Source organism: Triturus cristatus, chromosome 4_2, assembly GCF_964204655.1.
Source record: "Triturus cristatus chromosome 4_2, aTriCri1.1, whole genome shotgun sequence".
Lineage (NCBI taxonomy): Eukaryota > Metazoa > Chordata > Amphibia > Caudata > Salamandridae > Triturus > Triturus cristatus.
The window spans coordinates 187,064,220-187,081,502 of record NC_140586.1 but is presented as its reverse complement, the minus strand read 5'-3'; the positions used below and the strand labels follow the sequence as shown (position 1 = coordinate 187,081,502).

Sequence of the window (17,283 nt, the reverse complement as noted above, 5' to 3'; positions counted from 1 at the left end):
TGGATGAACAAAGTTGTCAGGAGCCACCTTAGCCGGCCAAGACCACTGACTACTTCCGTAGCCCCAGCGCGCCGGAGGACCTAGAAAGAACTACACTTCCCATGATTCCCGCTGTCCGGACGCCAGCGCTGACGTCAGGACGCTCGCCGGGGAATCCAGAAATGCTTCCGGGTTCCCGAAGAGCGGCGCTGCTGATTCCAGTCGATCGGACGAAACGCCAAGTACTGGTAGGGGTGCGGTTGCACCAGAACATCGTCCTGTTATTTGAGCCTGTAAATTCTTGTGATAAGGGTGCGGTGGCACCAGGATATCAGTTATTTGAGCCTAAGAGTCTCGTAACGAATGTTTGTGATTATACGGGGGAAAGAAGTCATTCCTCGTGTTTGTGAAACTGACGCTGTGGCACGGGAGAATCCTCCTCCCTTTTGCTAGCCTGACACTGCCCTTGATCGACAGGGGTGTAAGTGATATAATTTGTGGAAACCAGGGGAAGGCAGTGCGGGCCTGTTGGACGAGTCGTAGTTGACTCATGCAGGCTTGCTAGTTTCTGCCCCTTGCTGTGGACCAGGAAGGTCCCCTCCGCGGTGGCGGAAACAAGTATTGTGACTAACATTAATCGAGGTTTTCTGGAGTGCTGAGCGGTATGCTGCCAATGCCGTTTGACCCCAGACAACCGATACATTGCCTCAGTTTTTGTGCTTTATAAATTGCCTTTGGATACTAGCACCGGGTGGTGCTAAGGGTGAATCTGAGAGTCCGAACTTATACAAGCTATAAAAGAAGTAGTCTCTGTGGAATGGTTCTTTGATACACTACACACCAGTGGGTGCTTTCAAAATCTACAGAGGGTATCGCTAACGTCCTGTTTTACTTCTTGTCTTGCATCTCAGGGTCTGGTTGAACTCCGTGGAAGTTAGCTCCTTACCCCAGAGGGCGGTGGCTGTGAAGTGCTAGGTATGCCCCGATAGGACAAGCATGGTTGCACCACTCCTCCTTGATCTCCTCTGTATCTTTATCACTGTGTGAAACCTGTTGTAACTGTGCTCTTCCAATTATAGAAACAAGACAGGCACGTGGCTTCTCAGAGGTTATTCATCTCAATGGCAACGTTCTTTTCCTTTACAGGTATATAGGGGCACGAGTCTATGATAAGATAAGGGACATTGACTGCACTGTGCTCTGAGGAGATTGGTTAGGTATTGACTGCATATGTTTTGTTTTCACAGATCTCCCTCCCTGCTGTCCCCATCCTTTCCTTCCCTCACCTGATCTCTCGATAGCGTCTGTGTATACCAATCAGGCCTTTTGAGCTATCAGGAGGTGGAACCCATATAGCATCGTACGTCTCCGAGGATCTGAGGACCTGACAGAATCAGCAGCCCAAGATTAAACATATCCTCCCGGACGTACGGTGCCATGGCCACCTTAGACGATGTGATGGCCGCCTTGGCCGTCGTGCAAAGCGAGTTGAGCGCCTCTAGGGCAGAGACAGCAGCACTTCAGGCACAAGTAGATCGGATGCAGAGAAACCCATTTAGCATAGGGACTCCGTCAGGTTCGGCCCTCCCTTCGGTGGTGGTGGAAGTCCCTACCCCGATTCCTTTGGCATCTCCTGAACGCTTTAATGGGGACCCGGGGAAAGTACAGGTATTCCTGACACAAATCTTACTACACCTCTCGTGTAGGCCCAAGGCCTTTGGCTCTAACCAGTCCCGGGTAGCCTTTCTAATTTCTTATTTAATCGGAGACGTCGCTCAATGGGCAGTTCCGTTAGTGAAAAGGGACGATCCGCTGATGTACGATTGGGAGGCGTTTCTGGCGGCATTCGAAAGAACCTTCAATCGCAGAGCGGCCACTCTCTCCTCAGACCGAGAACTGTTAAGTTTAAAGCAAGGCAACCGAGAGCTGATAGCCTATCTTAATGATTTCCGACGCCTGGTCACGGAGACAGAGTGGCCTGAAGCTAAACAAGCGGCCATATTTCATCAGGGCCTAAAAGAAGACATGAAGGATGTGTTGGCCCAAATTGACCCCCAACCTCACTCCTGTGAAGAACTTATCCAGTTGGTACTAAGATTAGACCACAGGTTGAGTGAACGAAAAGGAGACCAAAGGGAAAGAGATAGGCCAGGTTATCGGGGAGACTCAGCTCGCCCATCATACAGCACTTCGGGGTCTAAGCCGGAGCCCATGGAAATAGGACCGGTTCGGGCACCTTTGACGTCAGAGGAGCGCGAGTATAGAAGAAAGAAAGGGCTGTGCCTCTACTGCGGCAAAAAGGGGCATTTCCTCAAAGAATGCTCTCTTCGTTCAAGACCCAGGAGGGAGGAATACCGCAAAACTGCGGCAACCATTGCGGGGCCACCGTCTGAAAACTACCATGCTTGAAGAAGACAGAAGGGATCCCTTCAAGCCATGTAGTCATCCCTTCTCTTGACAACGATTACGGGGGAAAACACAACCATCTCTATCTAGAGATAGGCGTGGAACTACAAGACAGATGGCTCATTGTCCAAGCCATGATAGATTCTGGAGCTACAGGCTGTTTTATGGACCAACGTCAAGCCGACTCTATGGGAATCACCTTGATAGAGAAAGACACGCCAGAAGCCGTGTTTGCGGTCGATGGGAGACCGTTATCATCGGGACCCATCAGTAGGCACACCGGGGACCTCAGGGTGAGGACCGGAATTACCCACGTTGAACGCTTGAATTTTAACATCATCCAAGCCCCACAATATGGGGTGATACTCGGATTACCCTGGCTACGTACTCACAATCCTGTAATAGATTGGGAGACCAGAACCCTTCGTTTCGCTTCTCAATATTGCAAAAAACATTGTACGCCTCATCAAGACAATCCAGCGACATCACTGGCGCGATGCCACCACATTGCCACCGCAGAAGAGCATGAAGTAAGTCTTCCAGATGAACACCGGGAGTATGCAGGGGTGTTCGACGAGAAAGAGGCAGAGATACTACCCCCGCATCGGTCTTACGACTGCCAGATAGACCTAGAACCCGGGGCCGTCGTTCCCATCGGGAGAGTGTATGCACTAACCGAACCCGAGACACAGCACCTTCGCGAGTACTTGGATAAGTACTTGAAATTAGGGTTTATACGGGATTCCAAGTCGCCAGCGGCCTCACCGTTATTTTTTATACCGAAGGCAAACGGCGAGCTCCGCGCGTGTGTGGACTATCGCTCATTGAACGCAGTAACCATCAAGAACCGATACACATTGCCCCTCATAAACGTTTTGTTGGAACAAGTGAAGGAGGCAGTGATCTACACGCGTTTGGACCTAAAAGGAGCGTATCATTTGGTCCGCATGCGAAGCGGAGACGAATGGAAGACCGCGTTTAAGACCAGGTTCTGTCTATATGAATACCTAGTTATGCCCTTCGGGTTGTGCAACGCTCCAGCTGCGTTCCAATACTTCTTGGATGACGTCTTAAAGGAACATCTGGATAAATACGTGGTGGTTTATATAGATGATATCCTGATCTATTCATCCAGACGAGAGATCCATGCACACCACGTAAAGACCATCTTGAAGGCACTCCAGAAGCACAGCTTATACTGCAAGATCAGCAAATGCGAATTTAACGTAACATCTGTTGAATTCCTTGGAGTAATGTTGACCCCCGAAGGACAGGAAATGTCGGAAAGAAAGGTGAAGGCAGTATTGGAATGGCCCCGTCCCATGAACATCCGGGACATACAATGCTTTATTGGATTCGCCAATTTTTACCGGCGGTTCATCGATCACTTTTCAGACCTGGCATCCCCCCTGACACAACTTCTAAGAAAGAAGTCAGTTTTCCAATGGACAGACGCCGCACAGAAAGGGTTCGAGGCCCTGAAGCGAGCGTTTGCATCGGCCCCCGTACTCGTGCATGCGGACCCTGACAAACCATTCACGGTGGAAGCCGATGCCTCGGATACTGCAGTGGGAGCAGTGCTCTCTCAAAGGCATAAGGAGACGGGGCAGCTACATCCGGTGGCCTTTATGTCCAAAAAGCTGAACAGCGCCGAATGCAATTATACCATTGCAGAGAAAGAACTGCTTGCCATTGATAGAGATCAGGGTGTATATAATATTCCCACTACCACGGATAGAGTAATCTCACAGTTACACGCACATGCATACATCATACGCTAGGGCCCATTTCACTAACATACGCTCAAATACTCTATTATCAATAAACCTGTGGAAAGAAACACTCCTAAACACCCTGCATCTATATCGAGGCCGATAAGACCTGGTTTTGTGACTGTCTCTAAGCTTAGTCTATACAATATATACAACAATGATCAATAACGCAAACCCAATAATTGACAAAAATGAATATCCAACACCATGTTTAAAATTATATTGCTTTATCTAAAATTAGTCAAGAAAATCAATCAGAGTAAATCATTTCTCATAGTTACCTATTCTAGCTAAATGTCAGAACGGGTCAGGACAAGTCTCTCGGTAAATGTCTCTCAAGACGCAGTCCCTTCAGCATCGATCCTCAGCAACGCAAGTTCATCACGCAGCAAAGGCAAAATGGCAAGTGGCAAAAAAGGGGTGGGAACCCTCTCTAAGCTAACAGTTTTTATAATAAATTGAACAAAGGAAAGATACATTGGAACATAGGGAAAACCATAATGTCCGCCGGACTTGCTGAGCAGAGCGAGAAGGAAAGGATGTAACATTGCAACATTTGTGAACCTCCGCTCAGGAAAAATACACATAGCGAAAACTACGGAACAGGAACCAAGAAAATAAAACATGTATCACATTAATCCGGCTTCTCCTCGGCTATCGAGCCACAGTTCAGAGTTTCCCTCTAAGGCTCCTTTGTTTTTCAAGATTGCCAAGGACACTTTCACTTCTCTTGGAGAACTCCCAAAAACTGCTGCTGTCCTCATGGAAAGTTTCTCGACAAGGACCATGGTCAGTTAGCTTCAAAACCATTTCCAGCAGGGGTCTCCCTCGTCTCAGTTTTCAAATTATAATCACAGTCAGGCTCACTTTATTCAGCCTTCTTTCTTTAGCCAACATAGGCCTTAATAGACCATCTTAATTAAAAGAGACAAAAACAACGTTACTACAGCATAGTGATTAAACAGCGTTAACCCCACTAATACCCTTATGTGTATGCATTTATCTAGCACTTGCAACATAGAAAAGCATTAATTCAAAAAGCGTTTTGTGCTCAAAAATAAACAGCACATAGCAACGTTTAAACATGGAAACGCATTTAACACACGCGTTATTATTAGTCAGCACATTTAAGCACATTCACGTGTAACTCTTTCTTGTTAAAACAAACAGATTGATTAATATAAACGCACTTGCACAAGACAAATAATTAATTATTAATTATTATTACTTTAGTACAACGAATAGACATGCCAGAGCTTCAAAAGCCCCAGAATTTTCAAACTGAAAACTCTGCTCCAGCACCATCAAGGAAGCGTTCATGGATTGGAGACATCACTTACAAGGAGCTCGACACCTTGTTACTGTTTACACCGATCACAGGAATCTCCAATTCATGACGGCTGCCAGACACCTCACCCCCAGACAATTGCGATGGACTCTGTTTTTTGCTGGCTTCAATTTTGTGGTGACATACAGACCTGGAAAGGATAACAAAAAGGCTGATGCCTTAACCCGGCAAACCACAGCATCTTCCTCTGCGATCATCCCCAAAAGAGCTATCATACCATCTCATAATCTGATTGGGGTTACCTATACTGATGCATTTCTGCGGAGTGTGGCCAAAAACTTCCATACTGGAAAATGGATTGCCTGGCTAAAGAAAAACCCGGATTGGACGGTAAAGGAAGGTTTACCTATTCAGGGGAAGCAACTACTGCTGCCGATTGTAACACTTCGCAAACGGGCGTTTGAGTGGTGCCATTCCCTTCCCTGTGCCGGGCATAATGGAGTGACCAAAACCCTCGACAGAATCCTCAGACAATTCTGGTGGCCTTCTTTAAGAACGGACGTTACAAAGTGGATAAAAGCCTGCGAGATCTGTAATCAGATGAAGACCAGTCATGCCAAGCAAGCCGGGTTGTTACATCCCTTTCCTACTCCCGTTCAACCTTGGGACAACATCTCCGTAGATTTTATCGTAGGAATGCCGGAGGACTAAGGACACACAGTGATAATGGTAGTAGTGGACTACCTTACGAAAATGGCCCATTTTGTCGCCTGTAAAACCATACCCTCGGCCGGTGCTTTGGCACACTTACTCTTGATTCATGTAGTACGATTACACGGGCTGCCCAGGTACATAGTGTCAGACAGGGGGTCTCAATTCACCGCCCACTTCTGGAGGACATGGTGTTCAGCGCTGGGTATAGTCCAGAACATCTCTACCAGCTTCCACCCCCAGACAGATGGGCAAACAGAGCGGGTAAATCAAGATCTAAAACAATACCTCCGCTGCTATGTTCAAGTCACAACCGAAGAGTGGGTGGATAAACTGTGAGTGGCAGAGGCAGCCTATAACAACGCCATACATAGCGCCACAAAGCACTCCCCGTTTTTTTGCTCATACGGTTTTCATCCCAGGTTCACCCCCTTTGTGATGCCATTAGAGACTAACGTAGTGCCCGCAGTCCAGGATACAATATCCAGTATACAAAAGACACTGAGAGAAGTACAAAAAGAACTTAGTGCAGCAAAAAGCACATACAAGGCCTATGCAGATAAACGTAGAAGACCAGGGCCGGTGTATAAAATAGGGGACTACGTCTGGCTGTCTACGAAACATATCAGATTCAAACGATATAGTATATTCAATCCTAAATACATCGGGCCCTATCGAGTGGTTAAGTTAATCAATCCTGTTGTGGTTAAATTAGCCTTACCCTCTTCTCTCCGTATCCACCCCGCTTTTCATGTGTCCCTCCTAAAACCTTCCCAAACAGCACCCAAGAAGGGAACTGTTCCTGTATTAATCAATGAAGAACCTGAATATGAGGTACGAGGTATCTTGGACTCTAAAATTCACAGGGGTAAGCTGTGGTATCTGGTGGCATGGAAGGGTTATGGCTCCGAGGAGGACTCATGGGAGCCGGCATCAGGAGTACACGCACCAAGGTACACTAATTTATTCCACAAAAGATTCCCTACGAAACCTTGTCTCTGTCAGTGCTCTTCGGGGGAGGGATGTACTGTCAGGAGCAACCGTAACCGGCCAAGACCACTGACGACTTCCGTAGCCCCAGTGCGCCGGAGGACCTAGAAAGAACTACACTTCCCATGATTCCCGCTGTCCGGGCGCCAGCGCTGACGTCAGGACGCTCGCCGGGGAATCCAGAAATGCTTCCGGGTTCTCGAAGAGCGGCGCTGCTGATTCCAGTCGATCGGACGAAACGCCAAGTACTGGTAGGGGTGCGGTTGCACCAGAACATCGTCTTGTTATTTGAGCCTGTAAATTCTTGTGATAAGGGTGCGGTGGCACCAGGATATCAGTTATTTGAGCCTAAGAGTCTCGTAACGAATGTTTGTGATTATACGGGGGAAAGAAGTCATTCCTCGTGTTTGTGAAACTGACGCTGTGGCACGGGAGAATCCTCCTCCCTTTTGCTAGCCTGATACTGCCCTTGATCGACAGGGGTGTAAGTGATATACTTTGTGGAAACCAGGGGAAGGCAGTGCGGGCCTGTTGGACGAGTCGTAGTTGACTCATGCAGGCTTGCTAGTTCCTGCCCCTTGCTGTGGACCAGGAAGGTCCCCTCCGCGGTGGCGGAAACAAGTATTGTGACTAACATTAATCGAGGTTTTCTGGAGTGCTGAGCGGTATGCTGCCAATGCCGTTTGACCCCAGACAACCGATACATTGACTCAGTTTTTGTGCTTTATAAATTGCCTTTGGATACTAGCACCGGGTGGTGCTAAGGGTGAATCTGAGAGTCCGAACTTATACAAGCTATAAAAGAAGTAGTCTCTGTGGAATGGTTCTTTGATACACTACACACCAGTGGGTGCTTTCAAAATCTACAGAGGGTATCGCTAATGTCCTGTTTTACTTCTCGTCTTGCATCTCAGGGTCTGGTTGAGCTCCGTGGAAGTTAGCTCCTTACCCCAGAGGGCGGTGGCTGTGAAGTGCTAGGTATGCCCCGATAGGACAAGCATGGTTGCACCACTCCTCCTTGATCTCCTCTGTATCTTTATCACTGTGTGAAACCTGTTGTAACTGTGCCCTTCCAATTATAGAAACAAGACAGGCACGTGGCTTCTCAGAGGTTATTCATCTCAATGGCAACGTTCTTTTCCTTTACAGGTATATAGGGGCACGAGTCTATGATAAGATAAGGGACATTGACTGCACTGTGCTCTGAGGAGATTGGTTAAGTATTGACTGCATATGTTTTGTTTTCACAGATCTCCCTCCCTGCTGTCCCCATCCTTTCCTTCCCTCACCTGATCTCTCGATAGCGTCTGTGTATACCAATCAGGCCTTTTGAGCTATCAGGAGGTGGAACCCATATAGCATCGTACGTCTCCGAGGATCTGAGGACCTGACAAAAGTAGAGCAAAGCGATCAGAGAGCCTTCAGCGGCGGGCTCGCCACACCGCAAACTGGTGAAAGTCCTGACTGGTCAAGCTGCCAATCACCACCTCCAGGGCCACACAAGGGACTCAGGCTGACAAATTACAGCGAGGGCCGCAATTATCACATATGGGAAGAGCCAGCGGCAAAAACGTGTCGCAGATGGCGGGGGAGGGGGGGAACCCTCGATAGGAAGTGAGCCTTGATTTCCACCGCGACCCCCGCTGCGCTATCTCTCCGTTTGTATCTCCAGGGTCCCCTGCAGATCGCAACCCATGCGGCGCACCGAGCCAGAAGAATCCAACTGGTCCGGCTCGTCCTGAATGGAATCCCAAGATGACGGATGCGCCGAATGCTTTTCCATCTCTCACAGAATCAAATGGAGGAGCACCGTGGAAGGAGGCGGGAACTCTGATCCAGCCCCTAGCACTCACCTCCACACGGGCAGGTAGTCTTATGGCTGGCCGAAATCCAGCGGGACCCCGGTATCAGGAGTTCTTGAGGCTCACCGCCGCCACCCCCAGCGGCCGGGAGCACCGCACTGTTGCGTCGGCCGACAGGACAGGAGCACAGGGGTCCCTAGGTTGTCACCGCTGCGGGGGCAGCGGGGAAGATGTCGAAGCGGCTTAGGACGCTCCACTGGGTCTCACCCCGCAGCCCGCCACGGAGAGCCATGCGACATCACGGCCGAAGCTCCTTCTCCGCAGCGGCTCAAGACGTCAGGACTGAGTTCTCCAGGTTCCGACCACCAATTCTCTTCGTGCAAACGGCGGATGAGACCGATCAGCCAGGGGGTCTCAGCCTTCCCTATTTGGGCCTGCAAACGGATATCTGTAACGGATATGGGGGATTCAAGCTACGGCGACGGCCGGAGCTCTACATGAATGCGGCCATCTTGGGTGTTGGCAAGCCACGCCTCCCAGAGGGTATGTGTTTAAGATGTTAGTACAAATTGTTTTGGGAAGTTAGAGAAACATTAATTACTGCCCCTTTCTTCCATTATGTAGTTTATAGAAAATTAACAGTATAGTATTGTTCAAAGTTGTAATGAGTAATGTGTTTAAATGTCTAAGCATCATGTGCAGAATAGATTCATCTATGTTATTTGCATTTTGGGAGTTGTAGTACTTTTGGTCGCATTATTAAACTGGAGTAGTGTAGTAAAACATAAGAAAATGTTCTGCGCCTGTATACGTATTATAAAGTAGTAATATTTGTTCGGTATGTATTAGGAAGTGTTTATCAAGTGGTTTTTTACTTATATGAGTGGTTTGCATATGCTTAGATGGTGTGATTTGTTTTGTGGTTGCAGATAGTTATATGTACGGTGGGACTCTTGAGTTTATTTAAAGATATTGAGCACTATGGGGCACATGCATCGAGCCTGCATTTCGCAATTCCCCAATAGCGAATTTTACCGATTCGCTATTTGGGAATCTTGGAATGCTATGCATGTAGGAATTGCAAAATAATTGTGATTCCTTAACATTACCTAATAGCGATGCGATGCGGTAAATAGCAAATCGCTATTAGGTAATGTGATTCAATTCATTCCTATGGGCATACAGGCCCATAGGAATGAATAGTATTGCATTCGCTAATTGCGATTACCAAATTGGTAATTGCAAATAGCGAATGCAAAGCCAAGGCTGCCCGGGGTCCTAAGGCCCCCCTGAAGCACCCCAAAAAAAAATACAAGTGTGCCTAAGGGTATGTGTGTGGTGCATGGCACTTTGAAAAATGAACTTTTGTGCATTTTTCAAAGTATGAACATATTACCATTAACTTGAAGTTGATGGTAATTAGCATTTCCTAAATGCACAGTTTGCATTTAGGAAAGGCTTCCTGCATGTGCATTAGGGAATCGCAAATTGCGATTCCCTATTTGCATTCGCAATTTAGGGAATTGCAAAAAATTGCGATTACCTAAATTGCGAATTGCCCAAAAGTTACATGCATCAGAAAAGGCCATTTTGCGATCGCCAACGGCCGATTTTTGAGAATCGCACTGTTTGTGATCGCAAAATGGCTTGATGCCTGTGCCCCTACATATTTTTGGAAAGATGGATTGAAGGTGTATATATCTATTTTGGAATCACATATATGTTTACTTGGCGATCTATTATCTTTAAGGCTAATGAAAAATTCATGTATGTGGTGAGGGTGGTGTATTTCTTTAAACATGCTCTGTTTAAAATTGAGAGAGTTTATAGTGCAGAATGACTGTTGAGAGTTCTTGTGTTACTTTTATTTGGCGTGTAACTTTTCTTTGAGACATGCTGAATATATGTTTCAAACACACATGAAAAATTAGAGAAATAAAGTAGGTATGCCATTAACCCCTTCGCTGCTGCGGACATTCCGCTGCAGCGCTGGGGGGGGGCAGGGGGGCAGCGCGGTGGGCCTGTGCTCATGACGGAGCCGCTCCGTCATGAGCCACAGTTGAGCTGTGCTCATGACGGAACGGTTCCGTCATGACTCCGCCCATTTGCGTTGTCCCCCCGCACAGGCGGGGAAACAGCGCCGCGTAGGCGGAGCGGCCGCCAACGGGCGTGTCATGACGGAACCGTTCCGTCATGAGCACACGGCAACCGTGGCTCATGACGGAACCGTTCCGTCATGAGCGGGGAAGGGGTTAAGAAAATGTTTTCTGCTTTGAAAAAGTGAGATTTGTTGTTTTCAGTTTTAGAAACTTACTGATGCATGTGCATGCTGAGTAACAGAGCAATGTATGATTGAGAGGCATGTATCAAATTATATATGAAGTGTGATATATAGACGCTCGAGGATCGCTCGAGGATCGTTTCCCTGCTGTTGGACATTGGGGCTTGTCATCTACAACGGACGCCGCAACCTGGAGCCATAGCGCTGTTTGAACTCACCAGCTGCAGGGGAGAGCCTGCTACTAGAGATACACGCATTCGGGACTGCGAGGACCAGGGAGCTGTGCGCGCTCCACACCGGCTGCACCTGGCCCTCTTCCCGACTCCTCCCCCCGCAAAGTACTTAACCACTCGCGGCCCCCGCTTCGCGGGTGCCGCTCGAGGATCGTTTCCCTGCTGTTGGACATTGGGGCTGGTCATCTACAACGGACGCCGCAACCTGGAGCCATAGCGCTGTTTGAACTCACCAGCTGCAGGGGAGAGCCTGCTACAAGAGATACACGCATTCGGAACTGCGAGGACCAGGGAGCTGTGCACGCTCCACACCGGCTGCACCTGGCCCTCTTCCCGACTCCTCCCCCGCAAAGTACTTAACCACTCGCGGCCCCCGCTTCGCGGGAGCCGCTCGAGGATCGTTTCCCTGCTGTTGGACATTGGGGCTTGTCATCTACAACGGACGCCGCAACCTGGAGCCATAGCGCTGTTTGAACTCACCAGCTGCAGGGGAGAGCCTGCTACTAGAGATACACGCATTCGGGACTGCGAGGACCAGGGAGCTGTGCGCGCTCCACACCGGCTGCACCTGGCCCTCTTCCCGACTCCTCCCCTATCTCCGCCCCCCTCTTCTATAATATCGTAATACAGTCCTCGCGCGCTAGTGGGACGCGTGCGGGACGAGAGCCGGGGCGAAGACCGGGCAAAGAGCGGGCCCTCTGAGGCCCTCAGAGACACGAGGAGACCGGACTGGGGTAACTCCCTATTCGCAACATCTACTAATCGTGAGTCTACAGCTTCACACTGTTAGTATTAATATGGCTGCTATTATAGCTACTAACTCTCCTGCTAAACATGGCGTTCCAACCAAAGGTACATTGGTAGACTATTTCAAAAAGATACCTACGGACAAGGAGATTACCCTCGCTGAACGAAGGGTTGAGCGACGCCGCTCCATAGAGTGTATGAAAAATAGGACATTAATGGACAGTATATCTCCTCTGCCTTTGTCCTCCATTGTGCTAAGCCCTTCTACCCTGACGCAGGAGGCGCTAGCCATGGATAATGTCCCAGAGCTGTTAAGAACAATTGATCCCACACCCAGTAATTTTAACTCGTCACTAGTTTTAACTAATGTGTCTTCCCCCAATACTTCTATTATTTCTGGAAAGGAAATTGATATTGTTATTACTCCAATTGAACCGAGGGCTAAGACCACTATTAAAAAGCCAGGGAGGATACAGGTGTCCAAAGTTATAAGGCCCCCCCCGCCCAAGAGAAGAAAGAGGTTAGGCAACTTGCCAATTCGTAATATTAATCACACTGATTTTGGCAAGGGCCCCATACAAATTGAGAGCACTGTATCACTGACAAAGGCTCCATTATCACACTTAACTACATGTGACTTGGCTGCAACACCCTCCCCTTCCCTGGTTGTTCCTCCTCCTGACTTGTCTCGCCCTCCGTTGCTCCTCCCTGAACTATGTACAGTGACATCACACCTTGAGAGCATCGAGAAGCTGATTAGATCGTTCACTCTACCTATCATAGAAAGATTAAAAAATATAGAGTCACGACTGGGGAATCTAGAATCTTTATTCACAAAACATCCAGGTACATCGAAAGATTCTACTCACTACCCGTCTCCCCCTACGGACTTAGATCCACCTCTCACGCACACTAGGATTAATGAGATAGGTAGCTCCAATTCTCAGCGCAGGGATAAGCCCACCCTTACCGCAATTAATCTAAGCCATGGCCAACACGTAGATGGTGAACTAAGGAAGGAATTAGTAATCCCTAACAGAGTAACATCCCCAAACGAGAAGGGGGAGAATCACCTCTCAGAGTAAGCGATTCACGTAGCCATCAAGTTAATTTGCCCCCAGAGGCGGTACCATATGTGGTGGTGTTAACAGAAGTTCCACCTCTGGATAAGGGCAGAAATGAGGGTTATTATAACCTAAAAAATAAAATCGTGCACTGGCTTAGGACAAATAGACCCCTTCCCCCTAACATCAATGGAGAGATACTGCATGTTCGGAGACTTCCTTGGTTGGGCCGTAGAATCAAAGATTTAGAAGGGGATGTAATCATTATTAACTTTAGAGACCCCAATGCAGTCAAATACATCTTAGACTACCCCTTGGGCTCCACACGGGGATTTATAAATCCCCGTGTATTATCATATTTTTACCCAAGATCAATAGTCTCTAATAATGTACATCCCAGGGCTCCAAGAAAAACAGTGGCCCCTCTTCATCCATTCGTAGCACCATCTGCTTCCCTTGTTCCACATTATAACACGCATGCACTTAGCCATGTGGCATATGAAAATGCAGCAGAATGGACTATGGTTCCATTTAGGAATCATAGAATGGGACCTCGGAGGGTGAATTACACGCTACCATTTACTCCCCTCGAAGTTGTCAATAGATTTGGGGCCTTATCAGGAGTTGATGACTGTGATTGACTCAGTATCTCTTCTGGTTATGGACATAGCACACAAGGGGACCAGGATGAGGGTATGGATTTGATTTTCAAACGGTCGACCTGCTTTCTACACCACTCTATCTCTGACAGGCAATCTATGTCCTCACTGGCGGGTCGCTTAGGGCCCCTGGAACATGCTCTGGTGGCCACAGATGAAATAGCTACCGAATCTTACCGTTCCGCAAACATGGGGAAAGGGGTGGAGGTGGGGGGTGGCAGCTTCCCACGAAAGCCCAAAGTTCTACAGGGGTCCTCATGCAACGCACAAAGCGCACGGGAGGTCTGTGCTCCCCTAAGGTTAGAAGAAACTACCCTGCATGAGGCTTCTATGTCCGTAACTAGAACTATGAGGGCTTTAGAGATTATGTCATGGAATGTGGCTGGGCTTCCCAACAAGTTAGGTAACACTGATTGGGAAACCTTTATTAAAGAACATGATATATGCATGTTCCAAGAGACGTGGTCTAGAGAAAATCTTAGCCACCCCGGTTTTGCTATTTTTGATATTCCAGCTAGATGGGGCGGGAAGGGACGCCCGTCTGGTGGCCTATCAACATGGATTGCTTCTCATTTAGGTTGCACCGCCGAGGTGGTAGAAACTAACTCTCTGGATATCCTATGTGTCGTCTTGCGTTGGCCCAATGGGGCGGGTCTGAGACTGGTAAATATATACTCTAGACCGGTTGGAGTTGCAGCCACCTCAAGGACACTGGAGGATCTAGGGCTTTTTCTTGACTCCCTCACTGGCCCAGACATACTCTTGGTCGGAGGGGACTTCAATATTCAGTTTGAACCACTCCCGACGTATTTAGATGGGATCACCAGTGAGGAGGATGACCGCTGGGGAATCGAAAGAATTATAGGTCCGCCAGTCAGGGTAGCCTCACCTCTCTTATTGCAAGTTCTAACATTAACATTGGCAAACTCACTCAGAGCATGCAATGGTAGGTTCAAGGGGGATAACCCGCCCCAGCCAACTTTTAACAGACCAAGGCAGGAGTCGCGGATCGATCACATACTGATCAAACTCCAAGATTGGAAATTGGCACTAGACTTTAAAATTGCCCAAAGGGCTGATAGTGATCACAACCCTCTAATCCTTTCATTAGCTGCGGATGGTCTCCTTAGCCCAGATTCTCGGGGAAACGGTTTACCTGCCCTTAGCCTTACTCTGTCTAGCAACAGACGAAGACTAAGGTGGGATAGACTATTAGAGAAACCGAACCGTATAAGGGCTATATATGAGCAAGTGGCTGAAACTTTGGAAAGAATGGAGAGCCTTCTCCCTCAATTGCCCTCGTCGGATGGCTGTTCTTCCCTTGAGGATATCCATCAGGCTCTTTGTGTCAATCTAGCTGAGGTATTGAATCCTGTGGTCCGGGGCAGGAAACCGAGGAGCGAAAGAGCCTCTTGGTTCAATGCCAGCTGCAGGGTAGCAAAGAAAGATCTCCTCCAAGCACTTAAAAATAAGGAAACATCCTTTGTGATCAGGGAAAAGAGGGTGGCCTATAAGTCCAGTCTGGAAGCCGCGAAAATAGACTGGGACTGGGAGAACTGGTCAGAAATAACATCTGCTCTCAAAGTTAGAGATTCCAAAAAATTCTGGCACATAGTCAGACATGGTTCTGCTGAGCCTGTAAAGGCAATAGAAGGTAATGTCACAGCCGAAGTCTGGGAAAAACACTTCTCGTCCCTCTATAGCAGTGTTGGGCTAGACCAAATGGGAACACCGCCTGAGAGCCTAGTGAACCCCATTGATAGTTGCACGGTGTTGGAAGACTAAGCTGGAGGAAGTGGAAAGGGCAATCACTTGCCTTTCTTTAGGAAAAGCGCCAGGTTTAGATAAGATTCCAGGCGACCTCCTAAGGCACGAAGTCAGAATTTGGGCACTGTACTTTCTGATACTGTTTAATGCAATTATTCATGGGATGGCACTTCCCCCAACTTGGCTGGGGGCGGAGATTGTGCCCATTTTTAAAAGGGGCTCACCTTTGCTCCCCGCCAATTATAGACCGATCAGTCTGATAGACGTTCCACAGAAACTCTTTGCGAGGCTTCTGTTGGATCGACTTTTGGACTGGATCGAGGAGAGGGATGTCCTGAGCCCTCTTCAGGCTGGGTTTCGCCAGAAGATCTCTACCGTGGACCAGGTCTTTAGGCTGTCCCTTATACATTGGAAAACAATACAGCTGGAGGGTGTCAGCCTCTATACTGTATTTGTTGATCTAAGGGCTGCGTTCGACCTTGTTCCCCGTGGCAAGCTTTGGGAAGTCCTGGCGAAAGCTGGGATGCCAGCTGATATCCTGAACATGATCATCCGCCTCCATACTAACACTTATGCCCGTGTGAGGTGCGGTGCGCAGGGCGTACTCTCAAACAAGTTCCCGGTTGAGAGAGGGGTAAGACAGGGGTGCGTACTTGCACCGACCCTGTTCTGCCTCTTTGTTAACGGGTTCATTGACCACCTTAATGGGGTCCCCAATTCGGATGTCCCGAAGTTGGCGGGAAGGAGGGTCCCAGCAATTATGTTTGCTGACGATACCCTCCTTCTCTCCAAGTCACCTATGGGAATCCAGCGTGTTCTGGATGGTTTTGGGGACTTCTGTAGAGAGCATGGATTGGAAATTAACACCACAAAGACCAAATTTATGGCCTTCAATCCGCCACCCAGGTTTCACCGTATTCCTCGCATTGGGGAAAATGTACTAGACCGAGTGAGCACGTTTGAATATCTTGGTGTCACACTCAATGAGGAATTGGGGTGGGGTCAACATCAGGAGAAAACAAGGCTGAAGCTGGCGCAACATATCGGAGGAATACTAGCACTGGTGGGGAAGAATAGGTCAACCCTTAAACCCATAGGCCCTCCTCTTCATATTTATAGAGTCCAAGCAAGAGGAGCAGTTACCTATGGGAGTGAACTATGGGGTCATAAAATCCTGGATAGTCTGGCAAAGGAGGAGAATAGATTCCTTAGGTGTCTAGTAGCCCTTCCTCCGAGTACACCGCTAGTGCCCCTACGACTTGACTTAGGCATTAGACCATTGGAGGAAGAGTTGGCACTTCGTCCTGTGATCTACTGGCGCAGATTATGGGCAGTGCCTGAATTGATTCACTATAGACAGGGTCTCCAGGAAGTTCTCAGCTTCCCAAACTCGGGGAATATTCCTTGGCTTAAATTCATAAGGAATAGTTTGATGAGCCTAGGATTAGATGCACTATGGAATGATCCTGGAAATGTGTGTCCCAAATTTTCTAAAAAGGCTCTAACCAAGGTGTATCATGATTCTAAGGCTCCTTTACTTCGACCCTCTAAATCCTTAGGGTCCCTAACAAACCAATTCCTTCT

The 17,283-nt window shown here is 48.2% G+C and overlaps 1 long non-coding RNA gene across 1 annotated transcript in view; it reads right to left on the bottom strand.

Moving 5' to 3' along the window:
- Nucleotides 1-4,367: 4,367 nt before the first annotated feature.
- The window catches only part of LOC146833325 (uncharacterized), a 70,510-nt gene continuing 57,594 nt past the window's right edge, over nucleotides 4,368-17,283 (bottom strand). The window contains exon 2 of the long non-coding RNA XR_014960223.1: nucleotides 4,368-5,071. This is a non-coding gene — a long non-coding RNA (uncharacterized LOC146833325). The remainder of the gene's footprint in view (nucleotides 5,072-17,283) is intronic.